Raw genomic sequence first — 21,672 nt, 5'->3', positions numbered from 1 at the left:
GCCTGCGAGCCCGTAGTAGACATGCCACTGCTATTGACTGGTGGGTTAAAATGGCAAAGCCAAAGCTGAAGAAAGTTCTTATTCAATACAGTGCCCAGAGCGCAAGGGAAATGAAATGCACTATAGAGTATTACTATTCCGTTTTGAGAGATCTATATGATCAAGTCTCAGCAGGTTCCTCACTTCGGATGGCAGGCATCAAAAAAGTCAAAGCCAAGTTACTTAATATCAAGAGAAGTCAAATGGAAGGGTTGAAAATAAAATCGAAGGCAAATTCGGTGTCAGAAGATGAAACTACTTCCCTATATCATTTAGTGAAGCATACGAAAAACGGGAGAAGGACTTTTATTGATGAAATTCGAACAAAACACGGTACGACACTCAGAACCCAGCAGGATATCATGGACGAGATTTATCGCTATTATTGCGAGCTATATTCTGTACATCAAAGTAGTGATGCTTCCTTGGAAGAATTCCTTGACATCCTAGCCCCACAGCTGACAGAAGATGACAACGAAAATTTTCTCGAGGTTGTCAGTGAAGAAGACGTGTATGAGACTCTGTGCGCCTCACCACCAAAAAAATCCCCAGGACCGAATGGTCTGCCAGCATAATTTTACATCCGTTACTGGCCAATAGTAGGTGCGAAAATCACGGGCATTGTAAATGAGGTTATTCAGGGTAAAATGATTCCGGCTGAGTTTAAGGAGAGTAAAATTGTTCTGGTGCCAAAAAATAATGGAAACAAAGATTTAAATAATTTTCGTCCAATTTCACTGCTGAATTAATAGCTAGAATAATAAACAAGAGAATTTCATGCCTTGCAGATAAAATTATTAGTCAACATCAGAACTGTGCGCAAGGCAGAACCATTTTTCAAAATCTAGCGGAATTCAGGGATATCATTGCAATAACTTCGGTAACAAACATAAAGTGTGCTTTATTGTTTTTAGATTTTTATAAAGCGTTCGATGTAGTAAATCATGAAGACATTGAAGAAAATAGGTTTCAACGATAGGGTCATACAGTTGATAAAGAGCATAGCAACTGGAATAAATGCTAAAATAGCGGTGAATTGTCAACAATCCAGGCCGATGCAAATACTTGAGGTGTTCCTCAAGGAAGTCCTCTGTCCATGTCGCTCTTCGCCATTTCGCTGGAACCTTTCCTCCGATATGTCCATGCTAGATTAAAAGGCTTAACATTATCAGGAAATAAAACAGTTATAAGAGCCTATGCTGACGATATAGGGGTCATTATAAGGAACAATGACGAGGTAACCACGCTAGCAACAGTGATTGATTCGTACTGTAGAGCATCTGGAGCCAATGCAAACGAAAAAAAAAGTAAGATGTTAAATCTCAGAGGTTTTGATAATACAAACGTCGAGTGGGCAAAATTAGTCCGACAACATAAAACACTTGGGATCACCCTGACAGCATGCCCTATGAAAATGACGGCTTTAAATTGGAAAGTTGCAGCAGATAAAGTGCAAGGAGCCATTGTAGAGAATTTAACTCGATATATGAACCAAGTTCAAAGAACACAGTATATCAACTCATGCATCCTTGCCAAGGCTTATTATACTGCCCAGCTGTTTCCAATACCGAGAATGATAGCGAGGAGAATAATGTCTAAAATCACCAACTTTTTGTGGAGAGGTGAAGTGTTCAGAGTACCTGCTAAAGTAGCCACTTTAGATCCTAAAAATGGTGGACTAGGATTAACTGATATAACGGATAAAGCCTCTGCTCTTTTTATCAAAAGGCAAGTTAATTTAATAAGAGACTCGCGAGAAAGCATAACCAGCCAACTTTTCGAGATCATTAAACCTCCAAGCCTGCTTCCCCCGATTGACGTGCAGAATATCAACAGTCGCTTACAGCACGTGAGGATTTTCTATGTTGAGTTTAGTTATGTCAGTGTCGAACTCAGGCAGTCCCGACACTTAACATCGAGAGCCATAATGCGGGAACGAAAGAAAAGCGAAGGAAGGAACAAAATAGAACGACAGTTTCCAAACATTGAGTGGACTGAGATTTGGAAAAACATTAGTTTTAATGTTCTCACGTCTAACATAAAAACGTCATGGTACAAGACAGCTAACAACATAGTTTGCACCAATGAAAGACTGCATGCAATCGGACTCTGTGAAACAAATTTATGTCAACAATGCCATCTAGTTGACACAGTAATTCATAGATATACTTGCAGCGGTCACATGAATAGTTGGAAGAGGATCCGGGAGCAAATAGCTCTGATTACAAGAACATCCCCTGAGTATATATCGCTGTCATTGATACACAGGCCTGAAGCACGCTATTTCCCAGAAGCAAAAAATAACGCTGTGTACTGGTTGCTGGGAAATTTTGTTAACTACGTCCTTAACAAATTAGGATCCGATAGCATCATAGAGTTCAAGGTACACATGCTGTGTGAGTTCCACAAAATTAGAAGCTATTCGAATCACAAGAAAAAGTTGGGTAATATGTTAAAAATTGTATTTGAAAGAATGGGCATTGGTTAATATAAAAAAGAAGGCCGTGTTGACAGTGATGTATTGTAGTTACCATAAGGATACTATTTACGATTTTACAGTATATTTATGATGTGTGCTTTTTCTACTTCAGAGAGTAGTGTTTGAAATTTATAAGTTAATGTACAGAACTTATGTGACATTGAGATTGTGTGTCTAATAGTGTCAAAACACAAAACATTAAAGGTGCGTTATTGGCTTATACTAGAAATTTGGAAATGGACAGTTTTTATAGAAATGTCCTTATCGATTGGTTAAAACCATAAGATTCTATCTGATAAATGCAATATTCGATGGCTGGCACATTGCCCGGTTCATTTTTGCACTGTGATGTGTAAGTCAGTTTCGCAGTGAAAGTCTGATTATAAAGATCTGATCACTTCAGATACTTAAGATTCAATTAATGTCCAGAAAGTGTAGTTGGAAGGCTAGTCAACTTTATTATATATCTCCTTTCCGCCATTCTCAAGTATTTCAAAAATTGCCTAATATGATTATTAAATTGTTTTATATTTAAAATTATCCCTCGAACTTGCTGATATCCATCATAAAGAAATTATGCTTCTGTAAAGATTGCAGCTCATGTAATTCAAAGTGCAGATTTTACTTCTTCAGGTTGAAGTTTGAATGCCTTTAAAAAAAATTTTCTTGATGTTTACCGTAATTCTTTCTGGTAATTTAGTCAGTTGTCTTTCCTTAACGTCAGCGTAATTGAAATGATCAAACCGTTTTGTTTAAATAACTTCATGTATGAATAACTTAGTATGTATTTGGAATGTGTAACATTGTTTTTTTAATAAATGTTTTTATGAAAAAAAAAGTTCGAGTCTCGGTCCGGCACACAGTTTTCATCTGCCAGGAAGTTTCATACCAGCGCACACTCCGCTGTAGAGTGAAAATTTTCCTAGTGCTTCCATAATTTCAAATCGTGTTATTTTATCCTTATGTACAAAAGTATTTTTTCTTTTCTTTTATTCGTGTGTAAGTGGGAGCAATACCATGTGTACTGCACAGTACCTTGCCAGAAACAGTCGCTCTGCCATGGAATGCACAAGATCTCCTGCACCAGCTTATTCATCTTACCTGTTACCTCAGCGTTCTGTATAACCACAAGCAGAAAACCTTTGCGAAATCTCCACCACGCTTCTCACAAGGAGACCATATACCAATCGGATTTTTGTAATTTTGTTTGTGTTTATGGTACATGAAGTTCGGAACTCAAATATCGATCACCTGAAGCAGTGGACTGCAACTCTCAAAAATACTCGAGGAAATCGACTTAGCAGTTTTCCTAGTGTGATTAATATTCGAATCGCAAAAAATCGCAACACAAAATATAATTAATGTAGAGTAATGAAATTTTGAGAATACATTTGCCTACATGACATATTTAAGTGATTAACATCACAGGATCACAGGTTAATGTAAGCACGAGATAAGCCATTGCAAATGTGAAATGCGAGTGCATTAATAACCAATGTATTCCGCCATAATGATGAATGCAAGCATGCAAACCTGCAAGAATTGCGTTGTACATGTGCTGGATGTCAGTTTGTGGGATGGAGTTTGATGCCTGTTGCACTTGGTCAGTCGATAGAGGGACGGTTAATCCCGTTTGTGAATGACGCTGGAGTTCTCGTCCGATAATGATGTCCCATACTGCTCGACTGTAGACAGATCTGTTGATCGAGGAGGAAAAGCCAATACGTCGACACACTGTGTAGCATTTTGGGTTATAATGCGGTATGTGGGCAAGCGTTATCATTTCGAAAAACACCTCCTGGAATGCTGTTCACGCCGGCCGTTGTGGCCGAGCGGTTCTAGGCGCTTCAGTCTGGAACCGCGCGACCGCTACTGTCGCAGGTTCGAATCCTGCCCCAGGCGTGGATATGTGTGATGTCCGTAGGTTAGTTGGGTTTAAGTAGTTCTAAGTTCTGGGGGACGATGACCTCAGATGTTAAGTCCCATAGTGCTCAGAGCCATTTGAACCATTTGATTGCTATTCACGAATGGTAACACAATAGGTCGAATCACCAGACTGACGTACAAATTTGCAGTCAGAATCCGTGGGATAGCCACGACAGTTCTCCACATATGAAGTCGCACTCCAGGCCATAACTTTAGGTGTAGGTCCAGTATGTCTAGCACGCAGACAGGCTGCTTGCAGGATCTCAACTGGCCTCCTCCTAATCAACACACAACCATCACTGACACCAAGGCAGAACGGGCCTTCAGCAGAAAACACGACATGTCTCCAGCCTTTCCTCCACTAGGCTCTCGCTTGACACCACTGCATCCGCAAATGGCGGTTGTTTGGGGTCAGTGGAATGCGCGCTACAGGGCGTCTGGATCGGAGCTGTCCTTGAAGTAACCGATTTGTAACAGTTCAAAAATGGTTCAAATGGCTCTAAGCACTATGGGACTTAACAAAAAAATGGCTCTGAGCACTATGGGACTCAACTTCTGAGGTCATCAGTCCCCTAGAACTTAGAACGGCTTAAACCTAACTAACCTTAGGACATCACACATCCATGACCGAGGCGGGATTCGAACCTGCGGCCGTAGCGGTCTCGCGGCTCCAGACCGTAGCGCCTAGAACATCTGAGGTCATCATCAGTCCCCTAGACTTAGAACTACTTAAATCTAACTAACGTAAGGACATCACACACATCCATGCCCGAGGCAGGAGTCGAACCTGCGACCGTAGCAGCCGCGTGATTCCGGACTGAAACGTCTTGAACCGCTCGGCCACAGCGGCCGGCTGTAACAGTTCGTTGTGTTACTGTAGTGCCAAGTGCTACTCAAATTGCTGCTGCAGATGCAATACTATGCGCCAGAACCATACGCCGAGCACGACGATCTTCCCTCCCCATAGTCTGGTTTTCTTGCGACCGTACACTCTCGCGACCACCGCTCCCAGCACTCATGTACAGTGGCTACTTTCCTGACAGATCTTTCTGCAACATCGCAGAAGGATCATCCAGTTTCTCGTAGCCCTATTACACGACCTGGTTCAAACTCAGTGAGGTTCTGATAATGCCGTCTTTGTCGACTTAAAGGCATTCTTGACTAGCATCAACTAACTGCCTCCACTCTCAAAGGTAACACTCACGACCGTTACTGCGTGTATTTAGAAAGCACTCCGTCTTCAGGCCACGAGCGGCCTACCGGTACCATCCGACCGCCGTGTCATCCTCAATGGAGGACGCGGATAGGAGGGGCGTGGGGCCAGCACACCGCTCTCCCGGTCGTTACGATGGTATTCTTGACCGAAGCCGCTACTATTCGGTCGAGTAGCTCCTAAGTTGGCATCACGAGGCTGAGTGCACCCCGAAAAATGGCAACAGCGCATGGCGGCCTGGATGGTCACCCATCCAAGTGCCGACCACGCCCGACAGCGCTTAACTTCGGTGATCTCACGGGAACCGGTGTAACCACTGCGGCAAGGCCGTTGCCGCGTGTATTTGAAGCAAACCTCATTTGCATAGTGGGGCGAATTTTGAATAGATTTCATCTTTGGGACGTGGAAACACGCCTACGAACTTTCGTTTATGCCACACAACTCCACCTTGATGTTGCGATTTGTTTTCCGTCGTTGTCTACTTAACGCGGACACCATGTAGTATGAGGGTACCCATATTACTGTTCCGAACCTTGCACGTTGCGATAGTGCTACTTGTTAAGCCCGCGTTGTTCTCTGGCAACGAATCCGTGTTTGAGAGTGTTTCTAATCGCGACGGTCCCGGAGTTAACAAAGCAGGTTGGGGCTCTAGGTCCTAGATAAGCGAGTCCTGCGAGGGCGGCTGTGCTATCGCGGCTGATTCAGCGTGCTTTATCAACGGTGAGCGATAAGCGCACGGCGAGCACTGGGCAGCCGGTGTTAGCTGGCGCCTAGCGCGAGCCTGCCAGATTACCTGCTATCCTATGCCTACAAAGAACGAAGCGAGTTCAAGTCGTCTCCCTTGTGACTTCAGTTTTTAAATTTCGTCATTTATATATGTATAGCACTGTGCCTGTATCTGAAGGCGACATCGACGTGTTACTGCGTGCTACTGCTGGGTGTTCAACTCCGACGTTCAAAAGCTGTTGCCGGATAAACTGTCATCATCCGAATTTGAGAATTTGGACGGGGACACGAGATGAAGTGGTAGCGCTTCTCTCGATCGTGGAACGTTGCCTGGATGTCCTCAGTAAATATAAAGACACTACGTGATCAAAAGTATCCGGACACCTGGCTCAAAATGACTTACAAGTTTCTGGCGCCCTCCATCGGTAATGCTGGAGATCAGTACAGTGTTGGCCCATCCTTAACCTTGATGACAGCTTCCACTCTCGCAGTCATACGTTCTGTCAGGTGCTGGAACGTTTCTTGGCGAATGGCAGCCCATTCTTCGCGGATTGCTGCGCTGAGGACAGGTATCGATGTTGGTCGGTGAGGCCTGGCACGAAATCAGCGATCTAAAACATCCCAGAGGTGTTCTATAGGATTCAGGTCAGGACTCTGTGCAGGCCAGTCCATTACAGGTATGTTATTGTCATGTTGCCGGCCGTCATTATAAACAACTGCTCGATCGTGTTGAAAGATGCAATCACCATCCACGAATTGCTCTTCAACAGTGGGAGGCATGAAGATGCTTAAAAAATCAGTGTAGGCCTGTGCTGTGATAGTGCCACGCAAAACAAAAAGGGGTGCAAGCCACCTCCATCAAAAACACGACCACACCATAACACCACCGCCTCTGAATTTTACTGTTGTCACTACAAAAGCTGGCAGATGACGTTCACCGGGCATTCGCCATACCCACATCCTGCCATCGGATCGCCACATTGTGTACCGTGATTCGTCACTCCACACAACGTTTTTCCACGATTCAATCGTCCAAGTTTTCGCTTCTTACATCAAGGAGGATATAAGATGAACATCAACAAAAGCAAAACAAGGATAATGGAATGTAGTCTAATTAAGTCGGGTGATGCTGAGGGAATTAGATTAGGAAATGAGGCACTTAAAGTAGTAAAGGAGTTTTGCTATTTGGGGAGCAAAGTAACTGATGATGGTCGAAGTAGAGAGGATATAAAATGTAGGCTGGCAATGGCAAGGAAAGCGTTTCTGAAGAAGAGAAATTTGTTAACATCCAGTATTGATTTAAGTGTCAGGAAGTCATTTCTGAAAGTATGCGTATGGAGTGTAGCCATGTATGGAAGTGAAACATGGACGATAAATAGTTTGGACAAGAAGAGAATAGAAGCTTTCGAAATGTGGTGCTACAGAAGAATGCTGAAGATTAGATGGGTAGATCACATAACTAATGAGGAAGTATTGAATAGGATTGGGGAGAAGAGAAGTTTGTGGCACAACTTGACCAGAAGAAGGGATCGGTTGGTAGGACATGTTCTGAGGCATCAAGGGATCACCAATTTAGTATTGGAGGGCAGCGTGGAGGGTAAAAATCGTAGGGGGAGACCAAGAGATGAATACACTAAGCAGATTCAGTAGGATGTAGGTTGCAGTAGGTACTGGGAGATGAAAAAGCTTGCACAGAATAGAGTAGCATGGAGAGCTGCATCAAACCAGTCTCAGGACTGAAGACCACAACAACAACAACATCAAGTGAGGCGTCCTTTGGCCTTTACCAGCGTGATGTGTGGCTTATGAGCAGCCAGTCCACGAAATCCAAGTTTTCTCATCCCCCGCCTAACTGTCATAGTACTTGTAGTGGATTCTGATGCAGTTTGGAATTCCTGTGTGATGGTCTGGATAGATGTCTGCCTATTACACGTTACGACGCTCTTCAACTGTCAACAGACGAGGTCGGCCTGTACGCTTTTGTGCTGTACGTGTCCCTTCACGTCTCCACTTCACTATCACATGGGAAACAGTGTACCTAGGGATGTTTAGTAGTGTGGAAATCTCGCTTACAGACATCTGACACAAGTGACACCCAATCACCTGACCACGTTCGTAGTCCGTGAGTTCCGCGGAGCGGTCCATTCTGCTCCCTCACGACGTCTAATGACTACTGAGATCGCTGATGTGGGGTACCTGGCAGTAGGTTGCAGCACAATGCGCCTAATATGAAAAATGTATGTTTTTGGGGGTGTCCGGATACTTTTTATCACGTAGTGTATGTCGGCTGTCTCTAACGCGATATAAGGCTTTGAATTATTGGATTGCGACATTGTGTGGGGACTTTAGGTTCGGTGGTCCCCTCGATTCTTCTCATAGTACTGTGTTACGTACATTAATTTAGGTACCTAGGTCCCATGGAAGCCCCGGCGAATGTCCCTCTTACCATAACGCTGTCCCCACCGTTCTGCGTCCGTTTCCAACAGCGACGTAGGCGTAATGCACGAGCACTGTTTCCACAGATGGGTAAGTAATATTCGGTAGAGGAATACACTTCCTGACAAAAAGAGTGAAGCACTCAGAAGACATTGACAGATGTCAACGTTACTTCACACACGTACACACCATCGGCGGGTGTGTAAATAATTAGAGAGGCAATCCTCTGCGGCAGGTATACCGACCCTCAGAGTGCATTAGCATCGCTCTTATTTAGAGGTATTACCAGGCCTGGTAGGATATATATAAGGGGAGTAAACAGCGTCAGACTATGATGAGTGGTCACTATGAAGGACCCGAAGATGCCACGTAGTGGGGCGAGACAGCGGTATTAACACCTGGCAGACTTTGAAAGGGGCCTCATCGTGGGTCTCCATTTGGACGGCTTGTCGAATCGCACAATAAGATTTGTGTAGCATTCATACTTAAAAATGGCCAGTTGCTCGACTGCATGGTAACTTGAGGAAGGCATATTCGATTTCATGATTCCCGTCGAACATATTTGTCCACGAAAAGGGGGGGATTGCTGTATTGCACACAAAGCATATGTTAACCTCTTCACATGTGCGTCTTCCATCCGAGAACAAGTAGTGGACTCCATGTAACATTCTATGTCATACCGCGCTATTGGTCGGAGAACAGCTACAGCCGGACTACGGAATTACCGTCTCATACGTAGGCTGCTGTTAACACGGTAACACAAACGACTGCGTTTGGATTGGTGCCGTGATTGGAAGTTTTAGATGCTGATGAATCGCATTGTTTTTAGCGTCGAGGTGTGGTTCTGCTCTACCTCGGATGGCAATCGGGGCGGCTACTTGCGGAGAGGTCCGGTTCTTCCAATGTTTTGGAGAGACACAGCGGAATTCTTCCTGTGGTCATGGTGTGGGGGACCAGCAGGTATTTCAGACCACGGCTGGTAGTGGTTGAAGAAACTCTGACGGCGGAGCAGTACATCACGAACGTCCGGCATCTTCACGTATTACCTCTCATGTGACCGTATCGTGGCGTCATTTTTCAACAGGACAGTACTCGTCCATACATTGAACGTACGGGACCAACTTGTACGTCAAATCCGTCCCAATGCTAGTATCCAAGATATTAAGAACATGTTACAACAGATGTGGGACAACTTGCCTCAGGAGAGAATACAACGGCTTTATGACATCCTCTCCAACTGAATCAGCGCGTGCATTCAAGCCAGAGAGGGGTGCAATGTCATACAGCGATATTAGCACCTCCTACGGCCAAGATCTTCGTAAATTTGACTCGATTTTATAATAATCGAAATAAAATCATATAATCTCCACCAGCGAAGTTTAATTTCGTTTCTTCCTTTCTGAGTGCTTAGCTTCTCTTGGCAGGCAGTGCATATACGGTCACGTGATGTAGTAACTCATGTACTCCACGCCACAATAAGCCTATAGCAAATACTGGAACAGTCTGCACCATGCAATCTTTATTGTGACCAGACATTGACGCTGACAAGTTGAGCTGAAATTCGACTTCAGGTTAGTCACTGAGTCGGTCCGTAACTGGTTCTCGAATGTCGTTTAGGTGGTAGCACACTGCCTGCTGAAGACAATTATCCGACGTTACCGTATTTTAATTTTTCACAAATACCTCCACAATATTTGTGAATACACTGACGGTTGCAATATTATATAGAAAGCCGGACTACAGTTACTTTGTATCAGCGCCTAGTACTGATATAGAGATTTTTGTTTTTCTCCATTCCAAGTTCAGCAGACAGGAAATCCGGAACAGTCGCCCAACTCTAGCATGAACGCTTACCCATACATTACTTAATTTGTGGAGAGACGACATGACAAGTAAGATATCTTTACAACTGACATCCCTGTAATCTCCCAGAAATGTGACCTCTGCATCTCTAAAGATATGTTGGATGAAACGACTAGTTCCCTGAGTTTGAGACCGACCATATACACGAAAAATGGAGACTTCGTATTTTGATTAAGTGGCAGAGAAACTAAGGCACATCTTTGAACACACGCTGAAAGACTCCTTACAAGTTGCAAAAAGCAACCAAAAAAGAGTATCTAAGAGTGACGAATGCTAGAAGATTACCTATAGATATTGTTTCAGACTAGTAAATACAGTATGTTATACGACTTACTGAGGTTGGACAGAGATGAACGGAGCAAATAATCGTCAACAGGCAAATGAGCAATGACAATTAAAAGTTGAATTAAAGCAGAAAACGTTTTAAAATGGTTTAAATTCTTTTTACTTCAATGTCTCTTTGATAATTAATTGATTTTACCTTAAAAGTTGATCGTAGCGTTTTTTCAACTAAATATTTGCTCTGACGCTAATGTCTCAAGCTGCTTCTACTCATATTTCGCCAAAAATAGCTCTATAGTTTTCTACGGTTGCTGATTTTAAACAACATAAAACCAAGATTTTTTCAGTAAATTTTTAATCACTAACTACAAGTTTCGACATCTACACTCCTGGAAATTGAAATAAGAACACCGTGAAATCATTGTCCCAGGAAGGGGAAACTTTATTGACACATTCCTGGGGTCAGATACATCACATGATCACACTGACAGAACCACAGGCACATAGACACAGGCAACAGAGCATGCACAATATCGGCACTAGTACAGTGTATATCCACCTTTCGCAGCAATCCAGGCTGCTATTCTCCCATGGAGACGATCGTAGAGATGCTGGATGTAGTCCTGTGGAACGGCTTGCCATGCCATTTCCACCTGGCGCCTCAGTTGAACCAGCGTTCGTGCTGGACGTGCAGACCGCGTGAGACGACGCTTCATCCAGTCCCAAACATGCTCAATGGGGGACAGATCCGGAGATCTTGCTGGCCAGGGTAGCTGACTTACACCTTCAAGAGCACGTTGGGTGGCACGGGATACATGCGGACGTGCATTGTCCTGTTGGAACAGCAAGTTCCCTTGCCGGTCTAGGAATGGTAGAACGATGGGTTCGATGACGGTTTGGATGTACCGTGCACTATTCAGTGTCCCCCCGACGATCACCAGTGGTGTACGGCCAGTGTAGGAGATCGCTCCCCACACCATGATGCCGGGTGTTGGCCCTGTGTGCCTCGGTCGTATGCAGTCCTAATTGTGGCGCTCACCTGCACGGCGCCAAACACGCATACGACCATCATTGGCACCAAGGCAGAAGCGACTCTCATCGCTGAAGACGACACGTCTCCATTCGTCCCTCCATTCACGCCTGTCGCGACACCAATGGAGGCGGGCTGCACGATGTTGGGGCGTGAGCGGAAGACGGCCTAACGGTGTGCGGGACCGTAGCCCAGCTTCATGGAGACGGTTGCGAATGGTCCTCGCCGATACCCCAGGAGCAACAGTGTCCCTAATTTGCTGGGAAGTGGCGGTGCGGTCCCCTACGGCACTGCGTGGGATCCTACGGTCTTGGCGTGCATCCGTGCGTCGCTGCGGTCCGGTCCCAGGTCGACGGGCACGTGCACCTTCCGCCGACCACTGGCGACAACATCGATGTACTGTGGAGACCTCACGCCCCACGTGTTGAGCAATTCGACGGTACGTCCACCCGGCCTCCCGCATGCCCACTATACGCCCTCGCTCAAAGTCCGTCAACTGCACATACGGTTCACGTCCACGCTGTCGCGGCATGCTACCAGTGTTAAAGACTGCGATGGAGCTCCGTATGCCACGGCAAACTGGCTGACACTGACGGCGGCGGTGCACAAATGCTGCGCAGCTAGCGCCATTCGACGGCCAACACCGCGGTTCCTGGTGTGTCCGCTGTGCCGTGCGTGTGATCATTGCTTGTACAGCCCTCTCGCAGTGACCGGAGCAAGTATGGTGGGTCTGACACACCGGTGTCAATGTGTTCTTTTTTCAATTTCCAGGAGTGTATAATATACTGGTATTTATTTCGAAGGCACTGTTTTACAAGTCGCACCTGACTTCGTCAGTAAAATGTTCTTCTGTCGACTATCAGTTCTCATTTGTTCACCGAAAATCAAATACGAAACAAAATGTAGGTTAAAGTAGTATCAGAAAAATTCTTAGGCCTAAATTTTACTCTAAGATTCTAGAAATTTAGAAAAATCGTACAACTTTACATTAACATAGGAAGCAGTGTCTCTGGTTGTGTGTGTGTGTGTGTGTGTGTGTGTGAGAGAGAGAGAGAGAGAGAGAGAGAGAGAGAGAGAGAATGAATGAAGACGTGTTAAAATTAACGAAGAAGCCTAAAATGTATTAGTGTTTCTCTTATCTTAATGTATGTTAATGGCAGTGTCAGCCGATGCTCAGATGCCGAATGAAATTCAATAAAAAATTCCAGTTGCAGACGACCGGTTTATAGCCCTGTCTAATGTATATTTAATGGGCTTCTGCTGTTTTGTTAACTATTGAGTGCTGATAGTCCAAACGACGGGTGTAAAGGGTCGATGCATTCCTCTTGTCAGTGACAGACGACAGAAGTATTTGGAAGAGGAAAAAACGCATGGGATGCGCGAGTCAAAAATCTCTTCAATCATCCATATTTCCGTAGACAGTCAAAACTACAAACACATAACATGCCCTGGCAAAACAAACGTTTAGCCGGCGTCCTCTATCACGGCCTGGAATGGAATTCTCACATATTTCGCGATACAGCCGCCACATTTGATAATCTTACCTTCACGTTTGGGATTTAGGACGATTTTTGATGTATTAAAGACGAGCTAGCTGTTATGCTTCACATAATCCCAGCTGCTTTTATTTTTGCTGTTGATGTGGACAACATGTTATCGATTTCAGACTTGCGTAACTCCATCTTCAGATAGCCGTATGACTGTCGAAGCGAAGGAATGCAGCGACCAAATCATTGGGTGTCTATAGATGGAGTTATATACGACGAACACTGAACTCGATAGCATATTCCGTATATAAATAGTAGTAGCTTCTTTACGTACTTGCACATGGTGTGGGCTTGTGCAACATATCTTCTAAGCGTACGCTATTTTATTTACTCGCTATATTCAACAGTCATTGTTTGGACAATCTTACGGATGTCTGAAGATGGAGTTGTACAAATCTGAAATCTAAGTTATACGTATAAACAGCAAAATCAAGACGGATGATGGGAAAACGTGAAATATTTATTATTAATAAATACTTCTGAACGCCACAAAATTCAATTTGGTAAAACAGATCACACACAAATGCAGTTTTAATTGTACAAGCTTCCTCCGGCAGCCGAGAATAACAGATTTTATAGTGACCTTGGAGGCACTCATATATATAAACAGTCAGAAAATACAATAGTGACAACACCGGACTCTCGTTCAGCCTACACCACCATCATCATCTTCATCATCATCAGCAGCAGCAGCCATCTGACATCCACAACTAGATAAAGCTCTCCTCCAGACTTTTCTGTGCATTAAGGTCTTCAGCATTGTATGGCAGTGAAACATGGCCTGTAGGAAAACCGGAACAGAAGAGAATCGAAGCATTTAAATGGGGTGCTACAAACTAATGTTAAACTTAGGTGGACTGATATGGTAAGGAATGAGGAGATTCTGCGCAGAATCGGAGAGGAGAGGAATATGTGGAAAACACTGACAAGGAGAAGGGACAGGATGATAGGACATCTGTTAAGACATCAGGGTATAACTTCCATGGTATTAGGGAGCTGAAGAAGGCAAAAACTGCAGAGGAAGACAAAGACTGGAATACATCCAGCAAATAATTGAGAACGTAGGTTCCAAGTGCTACTATGAGATGAAGAGTTTGGCACAGGAGAAGAATTCGTGGCGGGCCGCATCAAACCAGTTAGAAGACTAATGACTCCAAAAAAAGAAAGGTCTTCAGCCATACTGCTCTTGCATGCTTTTTATATATAATCATCTTACCAATTATCACGTTAGTATGAAGTTTTGGTTCTTTCGTGTGTCTTGGAATTCAATAAACAACTTCATTCGTCCGTCTGTCATCCATTCGCCTGGCTGTGTACTCCGTCCATTACCATTTTATTTTCACCATTACACCTTCCATTACAATATGTTCCTTGATCAACATATGTTTCTTGTCTCTCTGTCTCTCTTAGTGATTTCCTGTAGATCGCTCTCCATTGGTCACTGAGCAGACCTCAGTTTTGAACGGTTTGCATACGTAAAGTCCGTTTCTCTTCAGGCCATATCTGGAGCTCTGCAGAGTGTACAAATGGTATTATTAGTTAATTATTAGAGGTAAGCTGTTCGTTAGTAGTAGTTTATCTTACTGGATTAGTTTCAGGCTTTCGCCCGTCGTCGGCGGTATCACTATTACAAAAGACACATATTTCTTATAATACGTTACTTATAAGACTTTCTTTGAAATTCTAAGGGTAGCATCAATAAACTACAGGGCACGGAAGGCTATATACAACTTGTACAGAAATTAGACGGCAGTTTTAAGAGTGGAAGGGCATGAAAGGAACGCAATGGTTGAGAAGGAAGTGAGACAGGTTTGTAGCCTACGCCCGATATTATTCAATCTGTACATTGCTCAAGCAGTAAAGGAAACAAAAGAAAAATTTGGAGTAGCGATTAAAGTCTAGATGGAAGAAATAAAAATTTTGATGTTTGACGATGACATAATTCTCTCAGAGACAGCAAAGGACTCGGAACAGTAGTTAACCGGAATGGACAAGATTTTGAAAGGAGGATATAAGACGAAGGTCAACAAAAACGAAACAAGGATAATGATATGTAGTCGAACTAACTCAGGTGATGCTGAGGGAATTAGATTAGGAAACGAGGCACTTAAAGTAGTAAATGTGTTTGCTATTTGACAACAAAATAACTCAGTATGGCCGAAATAGAGAGGATATAAATGTAGACTGGCAATGACAAGAAAAGGGTTTCTGAAGAAGAAAAATTTGTTAACAGCAAGTGTAGATGTAAGTGTCAGGAAATCTTTTCTGAAAGTGTTCGTATGGAGTGTAGCCATGTATGGAAGTGGAACATGGACGATAAACAGTTTAGACAAGAAGAGAATAGAAGCTTTTGAACTGCGGTGCTACAGAAGAATGCTGAAGACAACCAGACTAGAAGAAGGGATCGTTCGGTAGGACCATTCTGAGACATCAAGGATAATCAATTTAGTACTGGAGGGAAGAATGGGTGGTAAAAATCGTAGAGGGAGACCAACAGATAAATACAGTTAGCAGATTAAGAAGGATGTGAGTTGCAGTAGTTACTCTAAGATGAAGAGGCTTGCACAGGATAGAGTAGCATGGAGAGCTGCATCAAACCAGTCTTCGCAGTGAAGACCACAACACAACGTTACCTATGGTACATAAAGTGGTTTTTTAAGTGTATGTGATTCCTTATATCATTATAGTGCGACTTGCTTTATGCGTAACGCTCTTTAGCGTATACCAATAATCTTATATATTTCGTAATAGTCGTGTAACAATACGATAGTCTGATATATATATATTCATATATGTAATGAGCGTAAGGTATTTTTTACGAAAATATACACAGTGGTCACTGGAAATTGTTGTGCTAGCGAAGATTATTCCATAAAGTGCTATTTCTGTCTCTGTCAGCAGAACAAAGTAAAGTGATACTTCAAACCATTAATGATTAACATAACGTATTTACATACTCATAATAACATCAATGTGGAGAGTTGCAAGGAGACATGAAGTTATTGGAAAGAAGGTGGTACTATATAGGTGAAGTAAAATAACAGTATCCAAGCTACTGACAAGACACACCAACAAGAGAGCGACGTATAAAGATCAAGATCAAGATGTTGATGTCGCGATAGTCGAATTTATGACAGTCTTTAGAACACAGAGAAAAGTGGTTATAAGAATGGTAAACACATAATGCAAATGAAGACAGCGCGATAGGCGCCTGCAATCAGAAACATAGCGACAGCTTCGGTTCTCGGCAGCAAAATGTACCGCAGTATATTTTACAGTTCCAACTGAGAAATAACACAGCTAACCGGATGACTGTGTTATTTTTCGCTGAAACTTATATACGATTGCTGAAAGTCAGCAATCTTCAAAACTGTTATAAGTTTTCCACAATTATTTCGAGGCACTGAAACACCGCTTCTATGAGAGCATTCGTTTCGAATAGACGTGGTGGTTTCATAAATTTGCTCCTGCGCCGAAGAAGATATAAATTCCGTCCTGTTTTGGATGTAAAAAATTGTCAATGTAAACTAGTAAATTCATAAAATCGTTCGTGAGCTTAAATTGCGAGTTGGTATCTTGCTAATTCATAAAATCGTTCGTAAGTTTGAATTGCGAGTTGTTACTTGCCGTAGAACACTGTTTATTTCCATAAACGTTTGATGCAACGCATTCAGTATTAAAAAAAAGGTTGTGAAATACCTAATATCTGTGTGTGTGTGTGTGTGTGTGTGTGTGTGTGTGTGTGTGTGTGCGTGTGTGTGTATGTCAACAACCTGTGTGGATATGTGGACTTGATTTACAATCCTAAATAAATAAATAAAAACAGTTCTCGTATACGGCTGGGAATTATTCCAGACCCCTATGACCTTCAGCGCTTGTAAATACGAGTACATAATACAAGAAAATTCTTCAAGACGCTTGCGAGGAATTGAATACTTTGTAGCAGGTATGGATTAAAGGAAGACACTTTTAACCTTTACTTTTAATTACTACCCTCGTCCTTCAGAGAAAGGGGCACCTCGTAGCAATTCAGTATTCCGCTCTTCAGGAAAAAAAGAAAGAGAATATTTTAACATTAAAAATAGTTTTCATTGAAGTTCCTTAGCACCATAACTTCAAAATCCTTTAAAGTTAACGCTATTCAGAAACAACGATATGCCTTGCCTCCTATGTTTAAAATTTCTGTGCGAGAAGTTTCTCCGACTGGAGAAAGAAGTATGAGAATAAATATATCGAAGTCGCGAAAATTATCCTTATAATCTATTGTTAACCGACGACCAGGTTGTGACTGCCTCCTGCAAAGAAGTTGTATATGATGTAGAACCTAACACTATCTTACTTTTTGAAATTTCACTTCTATAACGCTGTTTTCTTCGTTTACATCTTATTTTTTTAGGGTATATGTTCCTAGCCAAATTTTATCGAACTTCTTGAGCTGCTCTGTTCCATAAATTTTCCGACCATTTTTGTTGTTCAGTAAGTTGTCATGTATTGATCTACCTCCGGTGGTTCAGCGTCTCTAGAGTATCACACAGCTTCTGCTTTCGGGTACAGGTATTTTGCAGTTGCCAAACTGATAAAATGACGCTGCAATGTCTGTTTTTGCAATGGGTATTTCATTCCATCGCGAATATTCATTGTCTGCTGATTCTAGAACAAACTTCCGCAGGAGAGAGATTTCCATCTTTCTTCTGACCAACAGTGCAAGCCCATCGCATATAGCTTAGTTGTAGGTCAGCAGTCCGAAAGTTTTCGTTAGTAATTTACCCGTACAAGCTGGTGAGAGACGTTCCACACTCAACACTAAATTAAGCTCGTGGCCTAAGGTAGAGAGGGGGTCAGGGCCTATCTCGCTTTTTGCGCTCATGCGTGCTGGGAAAGCCACACCAGTGTAGAGCGCCGGCTTAACAAGCGCGTAATCAGCCGTTGTCGGTTTCGTAAGGACGACAGCTTCGTGGTACCCGGACTTCCTCGTGCAAGCACCTAGCACAAGTTACGTCGCTCCAAGCACGTTCAAATATTTGTGTCTAACGTTAGTATTTTAGGGCATAATTTATGTGCAACAATTAATACTTGTTTAATTCTCATCCTGTCCATTAATTGGTGGGTGTTGTCGAGACATGGAGGCATTCTGGAGACTTTGTTGGGCGTGACAGTAATGTAGAGTGTATTTACGGCTGTGTAAATTAGAAACCGCCAACCTATTATCTTGGTGTATTATTCGTATCAGTACGCAGCGTTTCCAAAATTTCCATTTCAGCGTCTCCTCCCACAATCGCAGATGTATCACCAGATGTACATTTATAGTAAAGAGATATTTCCCGAATATTTTAACTATTCAGTCTTCTAGTATAAATTAACATTCAGCACTGCCCTCCCAGGCGGAGATATAAACCAGTCGCGGTTTACCTTAGAAATGTAAGTCATTTGGAAAAAAGTTAACTACTACTGTGAAACATGTGGGTGCTAGGTTTAAAAGGATGAGGAAAATTCATCTGCGGCTGAAAATTAGAATAAACTCTCGATTTCCATCGTGCTTAGCATAATAAACGTAGTCAAAAAGTGAGTGTAATCGACGTGTTTGTTCGTAGTTAGAAGAAACATTTTAACATGTTATATGCATCGGAAGCGTGGCATGGCGACTTTGTATTTAGGTCTCACACTAATAGTCCAATCTCTCGAAGGTATAGCCGCAGCTGCTACTATTCCCTCTGGTTCAGTTTTTTGTAAGTAAAACTTGCCAGATTGGAATTTAATTCAGTTTCAACCTAAAACTATAGGGTTCCCTTTAACTAGCTGCGTGAACCGTAGGAAAGAAACGACATACAAACTCCGTTAGGAATCTGGCTACTGAGATACTATGGTGTTAAAATCATCCTTCGAACTCGTATTTACTTTGTGGGGTGCAAATATCCCAGGCGCAACGTTGAAGAATCTGTCGAGATATTTGCATTATGCTGGAGCCTCGAATTTTGAGCATGCTTGGACTTTTGAATTCTGTCACATATCAAAAGTTATGTGCATTGTTTATTTACTGATCTCCATCGACCTGTAGTCTATATGAGGCACTGACGGAAGTAGGTAGCCCTATCGTTGTCGGATATTACTGCAGTAACTCTGCGGTCAGTACCGAAGTTGTCGCTGATTCTCTCCATCTATAAGCAAGCTTCTGGCATCAGTAAAGAACATCAAGCTGTCGACACAGAACTGCATGCTTTCGGACTGCCAACCGGGCCTGTTATTCATTGTCCGAGTGTAGGACACGTAAAACAGACAAATATTCATAATTAGGTATATGAGATATATAGAGGCTTTTTAAAAGTATTTGAGAAATTGGAAAATGAGTTCGAAGTTTAACAGAAATCGTGACGTCGAGATGACAACGCTGAAGAAACGTGGTATTTAATGAAGTAATCCGAGTGGTGAGAACCTTCTCATCTTCCTCAAAGATCTGATCGCCATTTCGAAACGAATGACATCGAGAAAGAATCGGTGCAGAAATGGTTAACATCGCCGTCGTCGGCATCCATCTAACGTGATGCGCAAAACCTGAATTATGTTCCGATAAGATAATGAATAAACCACATCCAGGAGATATCGCACTAATAGCGTGTAATATCGCCTCTGGCCTTTACAATTTATTTATTTCATTTATTTATTTATTTCACCTGATCTGATAAGGGTCATCAGGCCCTCTCATACAACAGAAGAGGCTTTCACATATACAGAACCTGCTTCCTAACGAATAACAATTTTAACGGCCTCAGCTGGACGAAGAAGAGAGTCCACACGTTTCTCCAGGTATACCACGTCATGCTGAAGCTACTCATTAATAATAAGAATCTGTAGAGCTACCAAATTGCGGGCAGGATGATTACTACCTTTCATCCACTGTTACAAATAGTCTCAGACATTTCCAGTGGGATTAAGATCGTCTGATTTAGCGGACCAGTCAAGACGCGGTATGGTGCTTGAGTGTTTGTCAAACCAGGATCGCACGGGTATGGCTGTTGTGTTCGAGGATGCTGTTGTCTTGGAAGACTGGAGTGTCCACTGCACACTTTTACTCACCATGAGGATCTAGAAGAGAGAACACTTTCGCAGCACGATAACCTGAATGAGTGGATCCAAGTCTACGAAAAACACCACTAAAAATCTCATAACCACCTCTAGCCTGAAGTATATCCTCCACGCACTGTAGGTTAAACACCTCATTGGTCAATTGCTGCACTAGAGGCATTGCATCGTTTGAAAAGAGGTACTATCGCTACACATCGGATTGTACTACTCCACTCCATTCAGCTATTGTATAGTATCTGTGTTCTTTGGTCATTGAAGGTGTTTTCATCTTTACTGTGAGAAATGGTCTTTCCAACTGTCCTTTGTGTGCAGTTGCCCCGCTATGTTAATTCGTAAATTGATTGAGATGGACTGTATTTACTGACATCTGACAATGGACCCACCCTTACACCCTCTGCTAACAGAAATTTTCGTGCACAAGTACGGCACTCATTTCTTAAGAGTGAATCACTGGCAAAACTTGTTGTGTATCGGTATAGATATGTCGATGATGTTCCCTGTCTGTGGGAAAGTTCCACCAGACAACTACCGGAGTTCTTTGAAAATACGAACTAGTGGCATTGTTACATAATGTTAGTATGGAGTTACGAGGTTCCACCATTAATATCCAGGACGTCAACCAGACGGAAAACAGCAACCAAAAATTTCAAATTTTACATAAAGACTACTTTGTGATATACAAATGTAACTGTATAAAATTTTCAACGTATTTTAGGTCAAGAATCGTTAGATTAAGGCGTCTTTGATAGGTTTTCATGTTTGGGCTCAGATGTGTAACAGAAAATGGGCTTATAGCTCGAAAACTAGGACGTGCAATTTGTAAAACAAGGCTAAAAAGTTCTTCGCTTACACAACACAAAATAGTGTTTGACCGAGAATCCACAGTTGAATAAATTAAAATCAGCAAATCGTGTCGGAGTTGAAACTGATTGTCATTGACAAAGCGTGACATTCACCTCTGGCGCATGTCCGTTACGATTCTCTTAGGACCACTGTTTCTACGTCGTATTACGTGCCTACGAGTAATACATTCTTCCTTGTAGAGACGTTG

At 42.8% G+C, this 21,672-nt stretch overlaps 1 protein-coding gene and 1 pseudogene across 1 annotated transcript in view; one reads left to right on the top strand and one right to left on the bottom strand.

The window, feature by feature from the left end:
• LOC124605804 (serine-rich adhesin for platelets-like) overlaps positions 1 to 21,672 on the top strand; it is a 378,387-nt gene that overhangs the window by 118,089 nt on the left and 238,626 nt on the right. The gene's annotated exons all lie outside the window — the stretch shown is intronic.
• On the bottom strand, positions 5,875 to 5,992 carry LOC124607944 (annotated as a pseudogene).

The sequence above is a fragment of the Schistocerca americana genome, chromosome 3, assembly GCF_021461395.2.
Source record: "Schistocerca americana isolate TAMUIC-IGC-003095 chromosome 3, iqSchAmer2.1, whole genome shotgun sequence".
In the NCBI taxonomy this organism is placed as follows: Eukaryota; Metazoa; Arthropoda; class Insecta; order Orthoptera; family Acrididae; genus Schistocerca; species Schistocerca americana.
Note: the sequence above shows the minus strand (reverse complement) of the source record. Positions and strands in the feature narration are given on the sequence as shown.